Below are 24,254 nucleotides of genomic sequence, written 5' to 3' on the forward strand. Positions count from 1 at the left end.
TTTGCAACATAATCCGGCAAATATTATTTCGCGCTCGGCGCGGGATATTCGAGCTCACGGTCGAGAAAGCAATGAATATGCATCCGGGACAACGGTGTATAATTGAAAGGGAGAAAGAAATTCCGGCCCCCCCTCCGTCTATTTATCCGCGTTTCTTAAGCGCCCTAGACGCGCGTAATTCACGGCCGACTAGAACGAGCCCCCGTAACACGGCGATTGTTAATCGACTATTACCGGAAATTTATTGGGATTTTTGTGTTTAATTCGCTGGCATGGAATCGAAATGAATTCGAGAACTGTTTCTTAACAAGAACGTTACACCGTCGCGTGAACAGTATTAATTAAAAAGTGGCGGCACTAAAATTATTCAATCACGTTCCAAAATCATTTTTACAATAACACAGCTTAGATGTAAAAAATTGTTGAGAGGCGAAGCTGTTGCTACGAGTCGCAAAAATCAATTTCGTGCGCGTAAAAAACGTACGATATAAAAACTGCACTTTATTGCATAAAATGCATAAAATGCATAAAATAGAAATACTACGAGCCAGGAGAAACATATTTCTAGGTTATGCTCGACCTATATCGAGCTAGCCGAAATTTAAACAAAACTAGAAGCGCACAATTCGAAGCTGTTACACAAAATTATTCGATAAAAATCTGCCGCGAGGCGCTGCTAATATTTAAAAGCTACTTTTGCAATCGTAATTGTGAAAACTTGATTTCCTCCTTTCTCTGGCGCACACTGGGCAAGCATACCGACGATGATAACGCGGGGAACAGGCTATTGTTATTTCCTGAATACAGTACGCGGCAATTAAAAAAACCGTGGAGTATAGAGACGTGGAATTACAGAAATGGAGGTGCACGCGCGAAATAAAATTTGGATCACGCGGGAGCAGCGCATCGGCGCTAAACAAACCCGAATGCCCGCGCCGATGAAAGAGTTTTCGTAATTTCCGCCCGTTCCGAATGTTTTATACGAATTCGATGAAACGAGCCGAATGAAATTAATAACAGAAATGAAATTAATAACAGAAATGAAAGAAAAATAAATGAAACGAAAACGCGCTGGTAAACCGGTCGAAATTACAGTTACAGCGGGGTTACTTGGTTTGCGAGATAAATAACAAATTACGTTCCTCGATTCGGCGGTAATAAACGAGTCGATTAGCTCCGGGACTCGTTCGAAAGCTTTCCGGTTTCGATGTTTCGCGGACGCCTTGATTTTATTTCGCCGGAGAGGAAATTCGTTGCTGCGCGGCAACGAAGAAGACCCAGAAAATGTTGGCTCGCGGCGGATGTTCCGAGAGTCACGTCCCCGCGCGCGATGATTTACGGACATTGGCGAGAGGGAACCCGATTACCAAAACAGAAAAAAGTTTTCCTAAAAAGGCGGTCGAAGTTTACGCCGCGTCTGGAGAACGGATATCGAACGCGAAATAGCGGTCGCGTCAACGTTTCCATCGTAAACGTATACATGGCCGACGCGGCGCCGGATAATTTATTAGCGGTCTGAAAAATGTTACGTCGATACCGTCGGATTTCTATGAAATTGTTTAAAACCACGCTCATCGCGTTACTCTTACAAAGAGCTCTGCTCTTCCAACGGCAAACTTATTTTTATATTTTTACTTTTTTATCTTTTTATTTGTATTTTTTTGTTTAACTTTATCGTTAAAATACGATTTAAAAATTGTTGCACGCCCCGGTAAAATCTATGAGATGAATCAGAGTTAATTAGGATTTAACTAAAAGCGAATATTTTAAATCAATATCTTAAAAGTGAGAAATTGTTGTACGCAGCGGTGAGTAAACTAAACGATTCTTTACGCTCGCACAGCAGTGCTATAAAACTCGCGTCCTCTTATTTTATATTTTAACATAATGAAACTGTCGGCAGAGCGTAAATTCCCATTTAACCGCCACGTTTTTGCAGTTGAAAACAAAAATTCAGCGCTCTTTCTCTCTTGCAGCGCGCGAAGCGTTTGTCTTTTCTATATTAAATCAGCATAATCCGGGTTGGACTTCAATGACAACCCTCGACGATAAGAACCGGCGCGGTGGACACGTTCAACAGCTCTCCGATTAAAAGACAATTTGAACGGAGTGAAAAACATAAGCAGGCAAAATTGAATAGCGCCGAGTTATCGCAAAGTGTCGGCGAAGTTGGTGAAACGTTTCGAATCCCATAACTATTCGTTTGAGGAGTCGCGAATAAAAGGCTCGCGCGTTGCTCTCTTGATTCTCTTTCGTTTTTTTCTCTTTTTTTTCCTAGCTGAAAACTCGAGATTGTTCCGCCGTGAAAACGAGGTTGCCTTCCGAGAAACGGTGTAACAGAGAAGTCTTTAAAAACTAAGGTTTCACGGAATGCGTACGCGAGTGGCTGAACCGCGCGAGCTTTCGCCCTTTGTGTATGCATGAGAGACGAGAGAGAGAGAGAGAAAGAGAGAGTCTTTAATGGCGGCCAATGGCGCGATAAGGGTTACAGGTTTTCCACGGAGTTTAGTGATTTTATGGTGGAACCTTGTTTAACCCCTTCAGTATAATAACGAGTCGGACTCGCGACGAACATGGCCGCCAATTGTTTCTATAATAATAGAATATTATAATAATAGAATAATATTATACTCGGGATTAGGCACGCGAGAAGTTCGTCCGGGCGAATCGAAGATATTGCGAACACTGTTCTCGCGTAAATGATAATTAAACGTTCTCCGATCGGTTCGCGCCTGCCAAGGCGAGTCAGTTTTTGTTCTGCATAATTGAGAGCTTTTCTAGTCGATTAGTTTCTCTTTCGCGGCATTGAAGGCGCCGTTAATGGGGGGGCTGGTCTTCGCCGAGGATAAATGAACGTTTCATTGGACGAATCGCACTTCCACGGAGTGCTGCAGCTAAGTTGCGGCAAAGAGGCGAAAATAACCGATCCCCCATCGAAATTCTACCAGATTGCTGTGCTCCGATTTAAGGTCGCTGCGGATTCGCAGCTTCCATTTATATGGGACTGTTGTTATTCGAGAAATAATTTAGCTGTAACGAGCGATTATTATAACAATACGTCGTGCATTTTGTGTATCGAAGGAAAATTGACTAGGCTGTATAAATAAATTTCAAAGGGGTGAAATTAACCCATTTCCTTCTTTGGAAATATTTCAGTGGCAATAATATTCTAATCATAGTTAAAAATTAAATACAAATTTCCATATAGGACCTTTTACCTTAAGCTTCCTCAAACTAAATCCATCATTATTATTATTCATTTCCAAATCTAAAATATATTTATTTTCAAAACTGTCCCAGTTTTACAGATATAAAAAATCCTGATATAATAAATAATTAACTGGTAATTTTTATCACGAGTCTGACTCGTCAAAGTACGGCAAAGGGTTAATACGCCTACATAGTCTTGTTCGATCGTGCCGGTGCCGCAACGGGAACAAGATGTCGAAGAGAGCAGCTCGCCGATCGAACCGGAGATCTCAGGCTGGTGTTTTTGCAGCAAGCCTTTCATTTGCATGAACCGAACCCCCCGGACTGTGCCCCGTCCGAAGCAACATGTGAAATTCGAACGGCGTGCTAAGAACTGTTGTTACGGAACAGTTAGCAGAAATGGGATACTGTTACTCATCGATCAGGGGGGTTACCTAATCCTCTTACAATTGAATCCTCGAGCCCCTTGATAACCGAGAACCACGGACCGTGCGATTTTCTAATCATTTTTTCGCTGCCCACCTTTTCGCCGTTCACGGAACACGTTGCGAACAACGTTGCTCTTTGAGATTGTAGAAAGTAGCTATTCCACTCTATTAACCCTTTGTACTATTGTTGGAATGCCGGGTTAAGAATTGCAGCAGTTATTATGATAATAACTTTATTTTACTCGTCTGTCATTAATAATTAAATTTTGCAGTAAAAATTGCTATATAAAATATATATATATATATATATGTTACTTTTTATATACATATATGATATATAAAGTATATGACTAGTATACAAATTTATCAGTAGCAATATTAATATTATTAACGAAGGGTGGATAACTTTATTTAACTCATCTATCATTAATAATTAAATATAGAAGTAAAAATTGCCATATAAAATATAAAATATAAATATTACTTTTTTATATATATGATATATAAATTCTTTGACTAATATAAAAATTTATCAATAGCATTATTAGCGAAGGATTAACAAAGCACTGTGAATGGTTCCCTTAAAAGTTACAACCTAAAGTCCTGGAATTACTATAAAGGAAAAAGTATTCGGAATTCTTGTTTAAATATGATACAATATATATCAGTTTAAAGTTCTTCCGCGTTTCGCGCAGCTAGAAATATCCGGGGATAATTACAGTTAAAGCTTTGAGATATGTAACCATTAACCTGTCATGCGACGGCCCTTTTTTCGGCCGCGAACAGTATTCCGTAGAAGGAAAAGTGAGAAAAGCTTTCGCGTGTAGTTCTACGTGGGTTCTGCGTTAGAATGTTCTGCTTGATTCTATATTTTCATTTTCTCAAGCCGTTTTACACGTGTTTTATAACTGCCGTTGTTCCGCGAACCGCACTGTTTGGGGGTGTAATAATTAAAATTCTGCGAAGAAATATTCTTTGTCGTCTATGAAATGACACAGAATTTTTTAAAGAATTATTAATTAATAGAACATATTTAATTGGTGCTTAGAATGCACAACTTTTAGCATCAATAATTACACGTCCCCTTAAAACTACCCTCGCCGAGCGAAATTAATTTAAAAGCTGGCAACGCGAGGTAAAAAAAGACTTTTCCAGAATTTTATCGAGTAAAAAAACTTCTGTAATAATTTGTGCAAAATAAAATATTCTGCGATCGTAAAATACCAACGATTTCGGTGTACGACTCTCATTTGCATTTTCAGCGGCGGACGCGGATAATGTTATTAAGCCGACCCGAGTTCCTTGGCCTTTATGTTATTTAAAGTTATGAATTCTATTTACGCACTGAATTACTAATTAACGAACTGAAAAACCCCGCGTCTACCAAACTACCACTTTGCATTAAAACTTTCTTACATTTTCAAGCTAGTTTCAGTAAACCAGTTCAACTTCTATGCACGGTTACCAAACACTCTCTGTTGGCTATCATTTACATAAACTAGAAGCGGACGGAAAAACACGAAGATAAATGAATGCAGAGAATTGCGTTCGATACAATTAATAATCACGATACTCTTTCGTCTACTCGCATTTCGTACATAACCTAGAAAATGCGAATTTTATATATTCCTTCTAAATTGAAAGAAAATTTGATTCTGCTGTTGTTGAAATGTATAAATAAATTCAGATGAATGTTAGGGGAATTATGAAGAATAAGGCAGTGCTGATTAATTTATCTGTAGGAGAGGTTATGGTGCAAGGGGTTAAGATAGAAATTCGGTCCACAGAGGATCGACTGAAAATTAGATCTCAAAGGAAAAATTTTATAATTATTAAAACAATTTGATGATCACAGCTCGAGATTATATTATATTATATATATTATTACAGGGTTTATTATTATAGTTACTAGAGGGTCAATGAAAAATTAGATCTCGTAGCGTCTAAGTAAAAATTGTATAATCATCAGCAGTCCGATGATCACAGCTCGAGGTTATATTATATTATATATATTATTACAGGGTTTATTATTATAGTTATTAGAGGGTGGAATAAAAATTAGACCTCGAAAGGTGCGAATAAAAATTGTACAATCATCAATAGTCCAATGATCGCAGCTCGAGGTTATATTATATCTATTACTATACTTATTACAGGGTGGATTAAAAATTATATCTCGAAGGGTGCGAATAAAAATTAGACCTCGAAGCGTCCGAGTAAAAATTGTATAAAATTGTATACGAGATACGCGACACCCGGTAGGTCCGCGAGGATGGTTAAACGATCAATCAGGAGATCATCGATCGGCCGTGGGCGTCGCGTCGCGTCGTACCCGGAGGAGGGGGGATGAAGAATTATGGGCAGCCCAGTCTTCCAAGTGTTCGACGTCTCCCGGTTTCCCGGTGACAATAGAATTCGCCCCCCGTGTGACAGATACGTTCTTACTGTCTCGGTGGAAACTAGCCCTCGCCTCCCTCTTTGTCCCGATACGTCGGCGAGCCCTTTCAACCCTTCGGGGCCCGACCTTCGCCACCCCATCTCCCCCTCCTCCCTGTCACACACGGTGTCTACTTACGCGCCATAATAGTCCCGCCGCGATAACACTGCATCATCCGCGCGCCGTGACGCGGCAACATCAGTTTCCGACTGCCCGGATATTTACGACGGGATACGCGGGATTCTTCATCATCCGTGTGTTTCAGTCGGCGGACATCCACCGCGGCCGCTGGACGCCCACGGAATAGTAATTCTTATCGAATATGATAAGAAGAACGAATGGCCGTGAGGGGGGCCGTCTGCGGATCGTTACCGTCCGAAGGAAATATGGCGGAGGCTTTTATCAGGGAAGACTCGGTCCGCTGGATTTCGGGGGTCCACTCGCGCCGATTCGGGACGACAGAGCCATTCGACATGCTTCGACGGGCCGAGTTTCGTAATTTTTCGGCGAGCTTGCGACCACCCTGCACTCGTTCTCGCTCGATCGCTTTCTTTTCAAACTAAAACTGCCGTGGATAAATCACCCGTTTCTCTTCCTGAAATTACCAAAATTACGAAGACACCTTCGCGAGAAATTACTCAATGAAATAGATTATTTCAGCAACTATAATTTTTAAAATTTTATAAAATCGAAATTAATTGGATTATCTCAGTTTTCATACCTTCGCGAGAAATTACTTAATAAAATAGATTATTTCAGCAACTGTTATTTTCAAAATTTTACGAAATCAAAATTAATTGGATTTTCTTAGTTTTATAAATTAAAGCGCAGTAGCCAATTTTATTGTTCTTTTCTCTTTTATTTCGCTACCCCTAAACAAAGGCAGAGCCTCTCAAAACGTAACCTCTTTTACCAAAAAATGCAATGCTATATTTATAAATATCAAAAATAACATACCAGAAATAATAAAAATAAAAAGCGCACAAGCAGAGCCATTCAAGAGTGCGAACAACGTGCAATGAGTAATTCCTCGGATGCAATAAATAGCGAAGGAACGCGTCGAACGGAACCGTCGGCGCCCGTTGTAAACGCGCGGCGATAATTGCGGGGATACGCGGTGCCGTTCCACGGTTTATAGAACAGGATCGCTGGGAGCAGCGACGGGAAAAAGCGGCGCGGTCTTAAATGAGTCGTTAAGCGTGAAAAATTTTCAAACCGACGCGGTCGACGGACGGTGTTCCCCCGGCAAATAAATCGACGGAGTCGAATCCGACGCAACTCCGGGGAGCACTATATATCCCGGCGTTCGTACACGTTTAGCGAGATAATCTCGTTGCCCTGGCCGCTTCAAACTTTTTTTTACGTGATGTATTTAAAAGATAAGTTGCGAAACAAGTTGCGGCGGAATTGAACACGTTTCGAGGATATCTGCATAGTTGGACGCCGCGAGAGATTTTTATCGTTCGAGTGGCCGGATACGGGACTGCGTCTAATGACGTTATATATTTTTCCGAAACGTGTTTTTGCTGTACGGAAAATTAGGGATTAATTATTTAATTACGGAAAGCTGAGTTTATGAATTAAATATGGAATCGTCGTGATTGTAATTAAGTTTTGCTTGGACTGCTTTGAAATTGTTGGGTTATTTTTATAATGGTATATTTTTATAATCGGTGTGATTAAATAATTATGGGATTAGTATATTTATTGCTAATAAGACAATTATGTGATTCTCGTAGACAGATCAAAATTTGCTTTCGTGTCTTGAATATAATTAAAAAAAAGATATTATTTGCTGAAAAATAAAACTTTCTGCATCTATTTAAATTGAAATTATGATTGTTTCCACATTAACTTACGAAAGTTTCGCATTATTTCCCCCCGTAACATTTTTCCCAACCTTTTTATTATTTAACTAATTTCTCAGTATACCCAATTTAAGTTAAACGACGATACAAGTATCGCGGCGTTAATACGTTAAATAAATATAGAACGCAGCGAACGCCGAAGCTCATAATAAAACGATAATATTACAGTCGATATTATGCCTCGCGGAATCAGCTTCGCTTCTTTTAAAAAGCAGGCAGTCAAGTGGTAAACTGCAGATAATTCTTCAATATTCATTTGCGATCGATTGAGCTTATTCCGCGGACAATGCGGCAAGTTTATTATTCTGCTTTTAATTCATCGGAAAAAGCCGGTGCCAAATATATCGGACAAAAGAGATCTCTATTCGAGTGCCTCTTTTCATCAGTTCGGATACACTTTTGCGTTCGAATAATTCGTTTAACTTCAATATCTTGCAAATGAAAAAACAATCGCGCGCCCCGAAGAAAGATACGGCGAAATCGTTGAATATTCGTGCCGGAACAATTACGTGTTAATCCTTTTAATTTCGGAAAATGTTCAGAGATGTATATGAGGAAAATCCTTTGTTTTTCGACGAAACAGGAAAAATCATAGCGCGAAAGAAAACTCTTAATTCTAATTTTTCCGGGCTGTCTGCGAAAACATTCATTTCCATGACAATCTCCGCCCAAGGATTATTGCTCGTCTCCTCGGTAATAATTATATAAGTGAAAGAGTTAGGAATGGATAATTCGCTCGGACAGGATGAAAAAATATTATTAAAACATGTCGCCATTATTATAAAAAAGAAAAGTGTTTGGTTGATAAATGCAACAATGCTGTAAATAATTTGCTATATTTTCCTTAGAACTTCATTCGAAAAATTGCAACTATTCTTCTATAATAATAAAATAAACCAAATTTCACCTTGCAGTCATAATTTCCACGCGATTAAAAAATTGCTAGGATAATAAATATTTCATTTTAACAAATACTATTCTATTAATATATTTTACGCAGCTATAACACAAATGATAAAGACAAAAATGTTAGTCCTTATTAAAGAAATAAAATTGTTTATGCAGCGCTTAAAATTCAAAGAAAGCGCTTAAAACGAAGGCGCTTATAATTCGAAGAAAAATCGTTCGAATAAAGGAAGAGATTTCCCGGTGTAGAATCGGTCGCGACTAGAAAATAGGAAAGAAATAGGAGCACGAAATCATCCGGGCACTCAATATGGACGGCCAGATGCAGTCGCATTCGGTCGGGGTTTGATTTATTAACCACTCACTGGATAAAGCAGACGATCGATTGCATATAAATGTATTCGTTCCCCGTCGAAATAGTTTTGACAGGGAACTGGGCCTAGGTGACGTATGATTGTTAATGGGAAATTTATGAGGCGCGAGATTAAAGGGGGACGATTTATAGAGGAATTATTAGTTATATAACGGGGGTGCGCGGATGTCCGAGCAACGAAGATGCTTGTTAGTCGCGTTTTCGGGATTAATGCGAGGCGGAGGCGAAACGAAAATTTTAACGAGCAATAAGTACATAGAAATGACAATTTATAGCTTTAAAAGGTGGAATAATAACCGCGCGAAAGAGGAGACCCGCTTTCACGTTGAATATTATGCAAATCACCGCTCGCGGAATTACAGAAATTTTCTTTCAACGAACCACGCGGAGCCGCTTTGTCCGATATTAAATGATCGGCGTTAATTTCGGCAGATTTTTCAATTTGCAGGAAATATCAATTTTATATTATAAATTTTATATTATAATGATAGATTGGATTTTTACTTCACTTTTAACCGACACCTTTATACGTTGCTCCATTTTATTTTTTGATTTCATACGTTCCTGTTATTTCTTAAACTAAATAGAACAAATCGATTTGAAATTTAGAATTGGGCGAACTATTTCTTCCACGTTTTATTTCAGATTTATCGTGACGCCTGTCATATGCTAGTCATTCTTATATCAAATATCAAACATAGAAAATTCTTTTGAGGTTTATACGAACGATATTACTTTCTTATAGCTGTTCGAAATATTCTATTCTTTTTGACAGTGTCAGAAGCGGAAGAGCATGCTTGAAACGAACACGCCGCCGCGCTATAAAACAGCGGACCCGGTTGCTCACCTAATAATTCAAATTTCACACGTGGCGAAGCTTATATTCGGGACGACAAAGTCGCGTTAATCCTGCGGAAGCTGTGTTTTACTTTTGAGACACGCGGAGGTTATGTGGGCGGGCTGCGCGGCAGAATTTCCAAATTAGAAAATTAGAGACGTCGTTGCGAAGAATTTTATCGTTGCGGAGAATTTTATTATTGCGACGAATTTTATTGTAGCGAAGAATTTTATCATTGCGAAGAATTTTATTATTGCGAAGAATTTTATTATTGCGAAGGACGACGTCTTATTATAATACTTGGCAAAGAATATAATAACGTATAAATTAGAAAATTAAAGATTTTGTTGCAAAGAATTTTATTATCGCGGAGAATTTTATTATTGCAAATGATGTCTTATTACTCGGCAAAGAATATAACAATATATTCTCGCGATACATTGTTGCATCGCGTTTTGTAAAACGGACCAAAAAGATTCTTTACGATGGGGGGCGAAGCTCCATTTGTTAATCTTTCATGCTAGCCCAGCAGTAACGCGAATTTCCTTCCGTACTCTTAAAAGCTTATCATTTTATAAATTCTAGGAAAGCAAGAGAAACGTGCGAATGTATGACGGTCCTAATTATACCTTTCTACTTAATCTCCGGAAAAATGTGAAACACGTTTAACATGTATAAATAAATAGCGGTTGTATAAGTAATAATTTTAGGAGTCTCTCAACCAATACACAAAAATCTGTTAAAGTTATAATAGTTCCTAAATCACGATTATTTTTGCTCAGTCTCTTGTTTAATATTTATTTGCAATCACTAGACTGCGAGATAAAAATTGCTTTTGTTAATTAGGAGAAACAGAGGTTCGATAAAAGTCTATTTCTTTTCTTTTATAATTTTAACTATTTTACACTAACTTTTTTTCACTATTTTACAATCACGGTCTGGTAACTGTATTAATTATTAAATAATCTCAATATTTAATTTCATATAATTTTAATATTAATTTTATATAACTCTAATATTAATATCAATATTTAAGAAAACGACTACGTTCGCCACCAAAAAGTTTCCGATCTATTTAAAAACATTCCCGCTTCAATAAAAAGCCAGCAACACATAGCAGAAACGTTTCAGAAAGCTCGAGACAGGTGAGAAAACGTCGGCGGTCGTTTCGACGGTTATAGGAACGATAGAGACACTTGCCCCGGCGGTATAAGGCACGGAAAAGAGAAGTGGGTTCTCGCGGGGTAAAGTTTTTTCGTTGATCGTTATTCGACAGGCGAGCGCGCGCTGTCGAGCCGTTTATCCGATCAGAATTTTCCACCCCGGAATCATCCCCGAAGTTGGCTGGCAGTCGCCGCCGCCGCCGCCGCCGCCACGGCATTCTTAGAGTCGAGAGAACACGTTGTCATCGATGAAATAACGCGGGGACCTTCGTGAAAGGGGGAGAGAGCACAATACCTGTTTGCGCGACAGTCTGCGGGTTTATTCAATGATTGGAAACTCGGCGGCGGCGGAGGAAGCAGAAAATTTGATTCTTCCTTTCGAATGGAACAACACGTGACAGTTTTCTCGATCAAAGAACACGGGCGTTAAAGCCGAACGAACGGCTGTCTGGCCGTGATACAGCGTGCGCGCGCGCACACAGCGGGAATAAGCGAGCGAGCAACAATATTGTCATGAAGTGGAACGGACGTAAAAGGCAATCGATTTTTGATCGGTTCCGTCGACGGAGAAAAAACTCGCGCGCTTATGTATACGTGTATATTTCTATATATATGTATACGTACGTATATGTGTATACATAGGGTGCAAGCACACACGGAGGAAAAAAAAAGAGGAAAAGAAAGGCCGGAGGTGACGTTCCTCGAGCGGCTTTCGTATATTTCCTCCCCCGCGAGCTTTTTCTTCTTTTATTTATCGACGCGGCGCGCCGACCGATTCCATCCGATTCCATCCGAGTCGCCCGCGCGCGCGCCGATCCCCGAGGCTCGTTCGCTCGCGGAAGAAGTTATTATCGGCATCTGGGGTTAATCAAAATTACGCGCGGAGCCCGGCTGTGCGCGGGAATTCTTCTCCTTTATGAACGTCGCCTCCTTTATGAAGCCGAGCGAACGACCCCCGTCGTCGCTTCCTCCCTCCCCCTCCCCCTCTCTCTCTCTCTCTAGCGACGCCGGATCGCGGGATTCTATTCTTTTTGCCAGCTAATTGACTGCGCCGCGGAGTCACGTAAGTCTTAATCCAGGCCCGGCCAGAAGAAAAAGATTTATTATTATTTGGACCACCCGGAGAAACGCCGCTCTGTTTTCTTCTCGACCGGCTGACAATGCCCGCGACTGCCCCCTCTCCTCCTCTCCCTCTCCCTCCTCCACCGACGACGACGACTCGTTATTTAAGAGTCTTTTTTTCAAGAAGCTCCTTCTGGCTATCATTTCTGCAGTTTTTCGGAACGGGTTAAAGGTCGCGGGGTCGTTGTTTAGTCGACGAGGGAAACGGTGTTATTGTTTATTGGTGCGCAGGGTTTTTTAAGGCAATTAATGGACTTTGCAGAAACTAACAGGAGAATTAGCAAACCTGGGTAAATAATTTCTGACTTTTTGTTTCATGGTTTTTGGTGTTTTGTTAATATGTTTTCGAGAGATTTTATTGTCGAGGAATATGTTATAATATAAATCATACTTAAATAAGTCCAATCTTGTCGTTATTATAAATTAATATGGACTGGTCCCGTCGGGAACTCGGCAGCTCTAGTGTTAATACAATTATTATAATTTTTGGCAAGTACACTCGTCAAGGTGCTTCAATTAAAATTATCGCGAAACAAATTCGTCAATAGCAGAATTGTTGGAGTAATTTATTTACACGTACTAGACACCGTACGATCGATTAAATATAATTTTCGGCCTTTAACCCTTTGCTCTCGACGCCATTTTAACTCCAAATACAAAATTAATTCGAACGATCTACAATATCTCTATTTTACATAATTTCTTAACGCAGTTATTAAAATAACTAAGAGCTTCGCCAAAGGTTTCTAAATTTTGTAACAACCATGTAATTATAAAATACAGTGCAACGTTAATCGTACCGCGATTAGGATATCGTTTAGAGACATAGTCACCCGCGGTGGGTGTACATTGGAAGTTTCGATGACGATCGCGAAATGTGACGCGGGTGTTCGCAATCGATAAGAGACACGTTGAACGCGGCTCGACAAACAATTCCGGATCGCATTCTGCAACTAATTGTAAGAGCACTCGCAACGCGATGGCCGTGTGGCATCCGCCGGTGGCTAGAACTTTTGGATAGAACCGATACAAAGTTCGGCCCCCGATAGGGCAAGCGCGCGAGACCAATACGGATCAATTAAACGTTTCCTGTTCGAATTTAAAGACAGCGAAGTATGCGCGAACTGTGCGCGAAGCTCGAACACCTTATATCGAATTTTCGGCGTGGAAATTACGAAAGCTAAACGAATTTCTTGAAATTCGAAAATATTTCGATAGAGACTTGGAAAAATTATGCCGACGTTTTATAAAATAATAGATCTGCCAAAAAAAGAATAATAAGGAAAGATGTTAGAAATCTAAGAAAACCATTGGAAAATATGCTAAGCGCATATTTTTATTAAATCTAGAAAATAATTCGTCGTTTATATATCACGCTATTATTAATACTATAAAAAATAAAAATGGAAGGAAATAATAGAAACGGTATACCTGAGCGCGCGAATATAATCATAAGTTCCCCATAAATAGCGCTGCTTAAATACCGACAATGAATACACCGTTGAAAATTCGTGCATTAACATAAAAATTCGATACGGTGCGCGAGGAAGAAAGAGATTTTCGCGACAACGCGATCTCCCGTGACCTTCGTTGCTTAAGATTTTATACGCGCCCGGGGGTGGATTGAATTAAGTTTGTATAATCAGGTCAACGTAACGCGAGAACAAAGCGACTCGCGAGAGAAGAGAGCTGCGTGGAATGAAACGGATCGCCTGAAAAGTAATAACTGGACGGCGAATACTATGCAAAATAGGGGGATCGTTTAAACAATTTCTAAACATTAAATGCATAAAATACTAAATATTGAAACAGAAAATATTAAGTATGAGATAGTAAAATAATCGTAAAATATTGAATAATAAAATAGTAAAATATTAAATATAAAGTAGTAAAATATTAAATATAGAATAGTAAAATATTAAATTTATAACTCACTGAAATGATTAAGAAAAGAAACAGATGTCTACGTAATTCCTACTTCTCGCAATTAAATAATTTTTATTTACCCCAAAAATTCCTCGCCGTCCAATTAAATTCGATTTAAAATCGGCTCTAATAAATTGACGACAGAATCTTGGCAATTGTCGTCACCTGCAACCCGCGAGAAGATAAAAGCGAAGTGTTTCGAGTGGAAAGAAATTGGCTGGTTTTTTAAGCCGGGGGAAGAATCAAATTTTGCAAATATCGACTTGGCTCTAGTTCAGGCAATAAAGCGACATCCACTGAAGATATCTGCCAAGTTTCAATATCATGTCAGCCGGGGCTCGAAAAATGTCGTTTCGAGGAAAACGCGTTCAAAGTTTTCCCGGTCCCGTTTCAAAGCATACGAGGAGAAGGCGCTCCATTTCCGAGTCTATAACACTTCGGTGTTATATTTTTAAGATATAACGTCGTAAGAGGCGGCGAAATAGAAATTCAATTTTTTCGCAGCTGCCAAAGCGAGCGCGGAGCCGCTCGCTCGGATTTTACGGAGCAGCTGCTTCCTATTAATTTACAAGAGCCGCGGCAACACGTTTATTCCCGATTTTTATTCCGAATCAAAATAAATGAAAGAATTCTTGAGCCTTTACATTTAATTAGAGACGTAAAAATCCTTCGATGATATCGCGATGTTATATAAATATAAATGGTCTTTTTTCTTATCATTAATAATTACAATCCATCGTTGTAATTATTTTAAAAAAGATGTTACGGCAAGGGGTTGAAGAAAAGAAATTTTTGTCAAAATGTTCCATGACTACTACGATATACAACCCATTAAAATCTTCAGGAATAGAATAGTCGCATCTGGTGGTGAAAATTCGGCTGGAATTTCGATGAAAAAAATGGCGACGATAATATAAATGGTACGCGTCACCGAGACGGCTAACAAGTTCGAAATAATTCGGACAGCGGAACGTGTTAAACGAGCACTCGGGCGGGCGAAGGCAGAAGGGGTAAACGGCCGGAGGAACGTAGGATGTCCGGCGTAAACGAAGCGCAGTTCATTAACCAGAAGACGGGATTCGTGTCGGCGTAATGGGCTTATCGGCGCAGCGGCTGTCGTCCGATTTCGCAGAGGATCTTGAATAGCGTGGCGGGCCGCCTCTGCAACCCCCGCCGTTCCCCGATTTGCGGGATTTTCGAAATTGGGTTGAGCTTCGCCCTGCGAAATGCAAAACCGTGCAATCGGCGAAACGTCTCGGGCCAAGATAGCGACTCTGTGCCCGGAAGTTCTGGAACCGCTTGCGGAAACAAAGGACGTCCGAGCGCGAGCGAGCGAGCGGAGTAGAGGAGGGGCGGGGAGGAGGACACGTCGTTGCACCCCCTGGCACAATGCTCCATCGTGTTTCCCATAATTAAACCGATACCGAGTCGGTTTGGTTGATCGAGCGTGTGATTGGATGCCGATGCCGATCCCACCCGCGCGTATATGGCAAAATAGAAGCGCACGGAATGCTCGCAAGACGCGCAATTGGCGGCTAAGAGATACTAGTCACGCCGCGGTCGTTCGCGCTGATTGACTAATTAAACCGTCTCTCTCCGGCGCGCACTCGTAACGCGGCCGGGGGGCACCGTCGAAAACGGGCCGAAGGTCAGCCCCCTTTGCCTCTCCTCTCCTCTCTCTCTCTCTCTCATCTCTCTCTCGCTCTCTTTTTTTGTAATAGCAGCGGAACGGTCATTGAAAACAGACGCAATGGACTGTGAAATTGAAAGACCGGATGAAAGTGTTTTACCCGGCGTTGTCGATCCGCAAACACTAACGACGATGCGCGGCCGGCTGCGATTCAATGAAAAATCTGAATAGGTCGTCGTGCTGTGCCCTATTTTGTGCTCCCCTGTGCGCGCTATATGTACTTCGTGAAAAATCTAAACGTCATTAGTTACGGCGATGCGCCGCGATGCACCGTCGAATGAAACGTTGCGGCGCGCATACGTGCCCCTTTTTAAATCCGCGACTCAATGGGATCGACGCTGCTAATATAACATTGTCGGATCGATCCCGAATGGGGGGAAAGGGCACGCGCAAAATAGAGCACAACGCGATCGGTACCAGAACATAGCCGATGCGTGCGCGGCTGGCGAAAGAATTATTTAAAGCTACGCTGGGAACAGGATGTGTTGTTGTGTTAGGCGAGTGAGATGGAATATTTTACTGGCGCGATTAAATGCGATGGAATTGTTCTTGGTATTTTAACAGGACAGTAACTATACTTAAAATAATGAATTTGGTACTATATTAGTAATAGTATCTATAAATAGTATATATTTAGAATAATGAATTTAGTATGGGTCACGATGTTTAACAAGGCTATGTTTCAAATAATACTATTGAAATTATGAATATGGAATGGACTATGGTATTTTAACAGAACAGTAACTATACTTAAAATAATGAATTTAGAAAGGATCAAAATATTTGAACAAGTCTCTGACTATACTTAACCCTTTGCGGTCGAATGACGACTCTCAGGCGCCTCTAAAAATTATCATGTCACGTTTTAAAATAAATTTTTATCAAATCTACTAACATTTAAAAAATTGTCAAGAGCTATTAACTGTTATATAAGTCATAAAATTAAATTTTCTAATGTGTAAAATGCTCCAGGTCATATAAGATGGAAACACTGTAAGTCTGAAGAAATATTTTGGATTTCCAGTTAAAAAGGCTCTGACTGCAAAGGGTTGAAACAATGGTGTGATTTTCGCTTTTCGATCGGGCGATTTGAAAATTGCCTTTCTCGTTCGCGATGCCATAAAATAAAGTAACGTAAGAAATGCTTTTCCGGTCGGAAAACGGTCCAGGCTCGAACAGATACAGGTATTGTTATTTTCAGTTGCGTGCAATTAATGAATCGCTCACGGGCGAACAGAACCGTATAGATTTTATTCGGACGCGCGCGGCCGCCGAAACCCTCGCATTTATATAATGAAAATTTGCCTCTCGATAAAGTTTTTATCTCATTTTATTGGCCCGATTCCATCTTACCAATACCGGCGCACGGCATAATTGCTGTCGAAAAATAAAATAATCGTGTTAACAACGGTCGCGGATACACGGGCTCCATTCGCTTTATTACTTCGACATTTTTTTTCCTTTTTCTTTTTTTTCTTTTCAAACATTTCACAATCGCGACTATCGGCCGCACACGAATTATAGCGTATTATGTGTTCCTTTGGTTGTTACATACGGCTGATTTCGCGCTAAATGGATTACGTTTCGGAAGCGATGTCGAAAATTTGTCGAAACTGAAATACGATATGACGCGGCGGAAACTTAAAGGGGGGATTAATTCGTCGGGTCATCGATTTGGCGATTTTTTATTCAAATTCGAATGTTATTTGTTCGCTATTCTATCAGGCAATTGATTTTGTAGTAAAATTATAGCATAAAGCATGCATTTTGTAATTAATAACCTAATAATAGGTACATTTAATGTTCAATAGTTTTAATAGGTAAATTATAGTAAATACTAAATTGAACCGAGCTAAATTAATTGAACAATTATACAAAGCATACAACGTATACAATATATTATTGGAATAATAATATATTGCGTATACTTTTAAATATAAATATTTTTTTAAGGGATTTTTTTTTAGGGAATTAATTAATAACATAATTTCCTTATATCATAAATATAAATATTCAAAAATATTTTTGGAGCCGGCCGATGAAGAGACAAATTTCCGTCTAGATTTAATTGGCCAATCCGCTTTATAAAAAGCCCCGCATAAATATCGGCGGTATAATTATCCCGTCGTTTAATGTCTCCATTTTATTCATCACGAAAAACGTATATCAATTCCATCGAAATCCCCGTGACCGGTGTCCGAAGCGCCGCGATACGCCCCCGAAGCGATCGATGCCGCGATACCTAACATACTCGTCCGTCCCGCGAAGAGTTTACATACGGCACGCGGACGCGAGAGAGAATTAATTTATTTGGATCACGGTCGCACGATAAAATTCTACGCTTCGTGTCGGGACGTCTCGGTATCGCTGAAAAATTTGTATGCTTTCACAGTAAATTAAGTCCCGTATCTTTCTGAACGGTAAATTTTATGCGGCCGTATTGCCTTTGCCGGCGCGGCTCCCGGCTAAACTGGCACAATAGAAACATAATACCCGGTGACCCCGATATTTATACACTAACGCACACCAATGCCACCCAGCACCCCCCACCCTCCGCGTTCTCTAGCAACGGAACAATATCACTTAACATCGAGAACGCGCAAATTATTATCGGAATACATATCCAGCGATTCCACCGGTCGGGAACAATTTGATTGGCCGCGATGCCGGACAAAAGAATATCACACTTGACGTATTTCGTTAATTGTTTATACGTTTTTATGTCCTGGACAATGAGAATCACTCGGATCTTTTGTCTGAACTTTTTTTTTCTTGGAACTCGAATTTGTAGAAAAATGTTACGGAGGAAAGTATTGTACTAAAATATTTTTTATATTAATAAAGTTTAACCCTTGTCACTTTAAGAATTTTATAGAACGTTGACTTGAGCTTGACAGTATTAATGTTAATTGGAACGATAAGGGTTAAAAAAATGTTGAAAGCGAAATTGTTGGCACGAGTTGAAGGAATCAATTTTATATGCATAAAATGCACATTGTCGGGTGCAATGACAATAATGTAAGCCAGTGTGGCGCTCTATGGAGTCCGATTTTATGGCGAGGGAAAGGAGAGGGGGAAGTGTCTCGTCCCGGGCCCGCTGGTGGACTCAGTGAGGTTTCGCCTTAGCTAAGGGCAAAAGGACGGTTTCGCCTTAGCTAAGGCCAAAAGGACGGTTTCGCCTTAGCTAAGGCCAAAAGGACGGTTTCGCCTTAGCTAAGGCCAAAAGGACGGTTTCGCGGTATATACAGAAACAGAGACGGTCTTGGGTAGCTTTATGGAAAGGAATCCATCTGTTGGTGAGTATTGAAGGTAGTCGCCATACCAGATAATTTTTAACAATAAAGCTAAAATAATTTAAGCAAAGTTTTATCAAGCGATCTTTACAGTGAGGGAACATGTGATTTCTTTTTAACCATGTATTACTCGTACCTATACATTTCCTTTAACAATGTAACTTCTACCAAATGGCACAACCGAATGTCGCGCACTGTAATAACAAATTCAAAGCAATCGCACGTTTCACATCTCTCGCAAACACTTATGAAACACGGCGAGCGTCTTATCCCTTTGTGCAGCACTTTAGCCGAGTTTCTTTCCGCGAGATTTATTTTTCTCCGTGCCGGAGATAAGGCGAAATCGCATCAGCTGCGAGAATAGCGTTAAACGTTGCACCAACAAGTCGAATTAACTGAATTAATTGGGGAAGAACAAGAAGAGAGAGAAAGAGGGAGAGAGAGGGAGAAAGCTACGGAGTTACAAGTTGGTTCGCATTTTAACTCTGCCCTCCATTCGGCGAGGAACCGGAGGACCTAATCTTCCCCCTAACTTTTGTGTAATCTCCCGGAATTTTTCTTTCCCGCCGGAACTGATAAATGTCCGTCTTCGCGAGTCCGGCCGGGGGCTTGGTTCTGACGGGGTTTAGCGAGATAAGTGAAAAATTCGATTCGCGGACGAGATAGCCGACCTTTTAATTCCATTCGGCGGCGATCCAAACTTGCCGGCGCTTTTTCGAATACACCGCTTTGTCTCTCTCTCTCTCTCTCTCTCTCGCTTTTTTTCTGCTGTTTAATTGCTCGGCCGAACAAAAATTGCCAGCAGAAACAAAACTCCGTGGTAACGGGGTGGTGGCGTGTGCTATTTTTTTTGTTAGCAACAACCGTGGAATATTCCGCGAGAGACGTCCGTCGGAACACAACGGGGCGAATGATTTTTCCATGACTCGCGGACAATGGCGCGTCGACGGCTGTTTATGAACTTTGCGGTTCTGGTATCCGGGATGCAGGTGTTGTTTTAACAATTGCGATGGCTTTCGGATAATATTTATAGAACGAGATCGAATGATAGGCGCTGTGTGTGTTGTTTTAGACTGCGGATTTATGGCAATCAGATCGTGGATAACAAAAACTTTGTTCATCTGTTGCAATAAACTACAGTAATTTCAGTGAATTAAAAATAATACTTGTCATTATATTTGTTTAATAATTTTGTTGTCTCAAGTTTCGTATAACCCATTTTTATAATTTTTATCTAGTTCTCTTTCTCTCTGGCAATAAACGATAATAATAGTAATTTCAATCAATTGAAAATAATGTCATTAAATTTGTTTACTATTTTCGTTGTCTCAAGTTTCGTATAACCTATTTTTATAACTTTTATCTGACTCTTTTTCTCTCTCGCAGTAAAGGAAAATAATTCTTTTATTCCGATCGAAGAGAAAGTCTGTTTATTCATTAACGTGACCCAAAAGCAACAACGTTCCCGGCAGAATTCTAAATCGTGCTAGAATATTGAACGGCGAGATTGAAATCGATCGCTTTTATAACAACGATTCAGATATTTAACGGAATATTAATTAAAATCATCGACACGACGAAATTCCCACTCGCGTTCTATGAATCGACGAGGATAGCGCAGAAATGTATGCGCCGCTGATATCTTCGAACAGGGGGGAGGAGCAACCTTTCCATATTTATATTAAACTGAATAATGGAGTCACCACTCAAGTGTTACAATCTATTATCGAAATGGAGATTTATTAATTATTCCTACGGTCCGACGTAAACCGTTTTATTAAAGACGCGTCGTTTATTAATATCGAGTATCCTCTCTGTGTTTCAGGTAAGCGACGATCAATCACTGGATTCGAACGGTTCAGCAGTACGTAATTAATAATTATATTAATTTTTGAAGATCTTTTTATTCGCCATGTATTTTTAAGATCTGATATTTCGATAGAAATGAGGACAGTGCATTTGTTAATATTCGATTTAGTTTCTCTTTTAATAGAAATAGATTATTTCATTTTACGAAGCATGCTATAGCAAAGTAGAAAGTCTAAAATTAATCAGTTCATCTCGTCTAGTAATAGCGCTAATTTTAATTTATCCATACTACATTTGCCACCGAAAATATTAGCGATTTTATATTTTATTAAATATCATATTTCTATTTAAGTATTTCTCGATGCAAACGTATGGAAAGTATGATTCGAAATTGACCTAATTGCGTGACATTAGAAAGGCCGCATCGCCGGATGAAATTCGCATCGAGCCCCAAAGAAGCTGTTCCAATAACTTGAAACATTAACGACGCGAATAATCTTTCGCGGCATTTATCGAACCCTTCTGTTTCGCATCCTGCGCGGCCCTCTCCTCTCGCATAGACGTTTCGCGTTTTAGCCTAATGGAAAATTCCAATCGAATAATTGTTCCCGTCGCGGGCAAAATCGCCGCGCACAATACGATTCGTTCCGCGCGTAATAGGGGAACTAATCAATTAGAAACGATTGTAATTACAACTTAATCGATTCGAAAACAGCTCGCGAACGCGACGCGGACGGGCGCAGTTTTGCGCGCAGAATTGTTTGCGTTTAAACACTATTTCTACCATATTTCTTTCATATTTCAACTTAAAATCATTCTCCAAGTTTAATCGGTTCTTTGATTTTTCGTGCAACAGTTGTTAAATGAATTCCGCGATATCATTGTCCTCTAACTCATCCTGGGTCTAAAGATACGCGTACCTATTTCTACCATGAGGTGTCTTTTGACACTTTAAGGATTTCACAACAGTGTCTAATTTTAAATTTACATATAATGATGAACTAACTGTTTCGTTTCGCCGTGTCACATTTTTCCTGTAAATCATTGCAGTTGTTGAGGCCTGAAAATGAAGATCAATCGATTCTTTCGAAAGTGACGAATTCACTTCGTCAGTCAAGCACCGACGAAGAGCAAAACAATTCGAACTCAACGGGTTCGTTCGGCTGGCAAAAATGTCGACAAATGTGGCGCGGATCGGTGAAAAACAATCTGCTAATGGCGGCAACGACCGCTCGTCGCGCGCTCTTATAAACATTTTAATGCCGTCGCAGCTCGCAAGTTTTAATTCGCTTCCGCGCTATATATCCTCTTCTACTCTCGCGTGTGCGCGCGCGCGCGCCCGCCACCGTAAAACGAGCTCGTTTCGGCTATCGCGCGCAGCTCAAACTAAATCCCAAAGTTGCTGCACGCCGTTTCCGAATTAGTATTCAGCCGTCGTCATTTCGGAATCATGGATGTTACCCGGCGCAGTCTCAATATTCATGAGAATGCATACTTTTCTTCGGAACTCCCTCTCGTCGCCCTCTTTCAATCAATTTTCTTGGAATAGTATTTTCCCTTCCGTCTTATACGGAAACTTACATCTCGCTACCGTGTAATTCCGTCCGCCATTTTAATGCTATTCTTAACCAGTTCGACTTGGACGCACAGGTTCGCAGGCTGCGTTTGCGAATCTAGTGTACGTCTTCGATTGAACCCAATATTCAGCGTCATTGACCCCTTGAAGTACCATTTTCTTCACAGTTATTGCGATGAGGAATTTTTTAATTAATATATTAGTATATTAGAAATTAGAAAAGTATATTAGAAATTGGAAGAAATTTTTTAATTAATTACCCCATAAGATTTTAATTTTAGTATAATATTTTATACTAATTAAAATATATAATTCTTAAATATATAAATAACAATATAATATATTAGAAAGTATGACTGTTATATAGATTTAATTTCGTATCTATAAATTGTAACAATAAGTTATAAAAAATAGAGATAGAGTAAGTGATCCGAAAGAATTCTGAATTCGGAGTTTTGATAATGAATATAATTATAAAATGAATTTAAACTCTCGTTAAGAAGAAAATTAAAATTTGATGTTAGAAGGCAGTAGAGAATATTTAGATTTATAAATTAGAAATTCTTCAGCACTGCAGAACTATTTCTAAAGGATCTAGAAATTCTTCGGTGTCTCAGAAAAGATTGAATAATTCTCCAGGGTTTCAATAAAAGATCTAAAAATGAATCGGCATGTTAAGAAGAACTTATAAATTCTACAGCGTCTTAGAAACGATTTAATAATACTCGACCGTTTTAATAAAAGATTTCGAAGTGATTCGACGTTTCAGGAAGGATTTATAAATTCCTCCGTGAAACGCGGAAAAGGGTGTAATAATTCTCGAGTATTTTAAGAAAACTTAAATAATTCTTGGACGGTTTAGAAGAGAGTTGAGCAATTCTTCGGTATTCCCGAAAAAGGATCGCCTTCGAAATAGATTGAACAGCGGTCGTGCCCCGTTAATTAAATATTATACCAGCCGGCACGCTTCTCGGAGCGGCGGGGTGTCTATTTGCGTTTGACAAGCGACGCCTTCTCCATCGATACAGAAAAGTAGAAAGCGCGCGGCGTGTCAACGTTATCGGTTAAATTAGCAAGGCCCTCCCCCCCCTGCCATCGAAATTCATTTTACAACCGAACGGTGTCGCGTGTTAATCACGCGAGCGGACTCCGTGTCATTTCAAAATATTATAATTTCACAACGGCGAGCCGGGTGGAACTCGATTAAAACCGGAGTGCGCGCAGTGTCGCGCTCTGTTCGAGCGCGGATCCTCCGCGGGAACGACGTACGTATAATGGGTTTGACACGCCGATGGACAGCCCGATAATAAAATTGCCACAATGTTCATTATTCAGGCAACCTAAAAATCCATAATATCTTCAAATTTTCATCGAGCCGAAGGATCGCGCGGCGCAGAGGCGCGCAGGTCGAGCGCGCGCGCGCGCGCACGCCCCGGCTAATTTGCAGTCGCGCAAATTGCACGGGCTTCCGGTTTAATTTTCTGTTTCGTCGCCGGACCCGTTAATTGTTTGCCGACAATTCCTGGAAAACATTTCTCGTCGCGTTCTCCTCCCTCCGGTGCTCTATGAAAATTCGATTCTTGTTACCGTCGTACCTATTATTTTCGTCGGCTGC

The 24,254-nt window shown here is 40.1% G+C and overlaps 1 protein-coding gene across 1 annotated transcript in view; it reads left to right on the forward strand.

Moving 5' to 3' along the window:
• Nrm (neuromusculin) overlaps positions 1-24,254 on the forward strand; it is a 411,707-nt gene that overhangs the window by 192,734 nt on the left and 194,719 nt on the right. The gene's annotated exons all lie outside the window — the stretch shown is intronic.

The sequence above is a fragment of the Augochlora pura genome, chromosome 9, assembly GCF_028453695.1.
Source record: "Augochlora pura isolate Apur16 chromosome 9, APUR_v2.2.1, whole genome shotgun sequence".
Lineage (NCBI taxonomy): Eukaryota > Metazoa > Arthropoda > Insecta > Hymenoptera > Halictidae > Augochlora > Augochlora pura.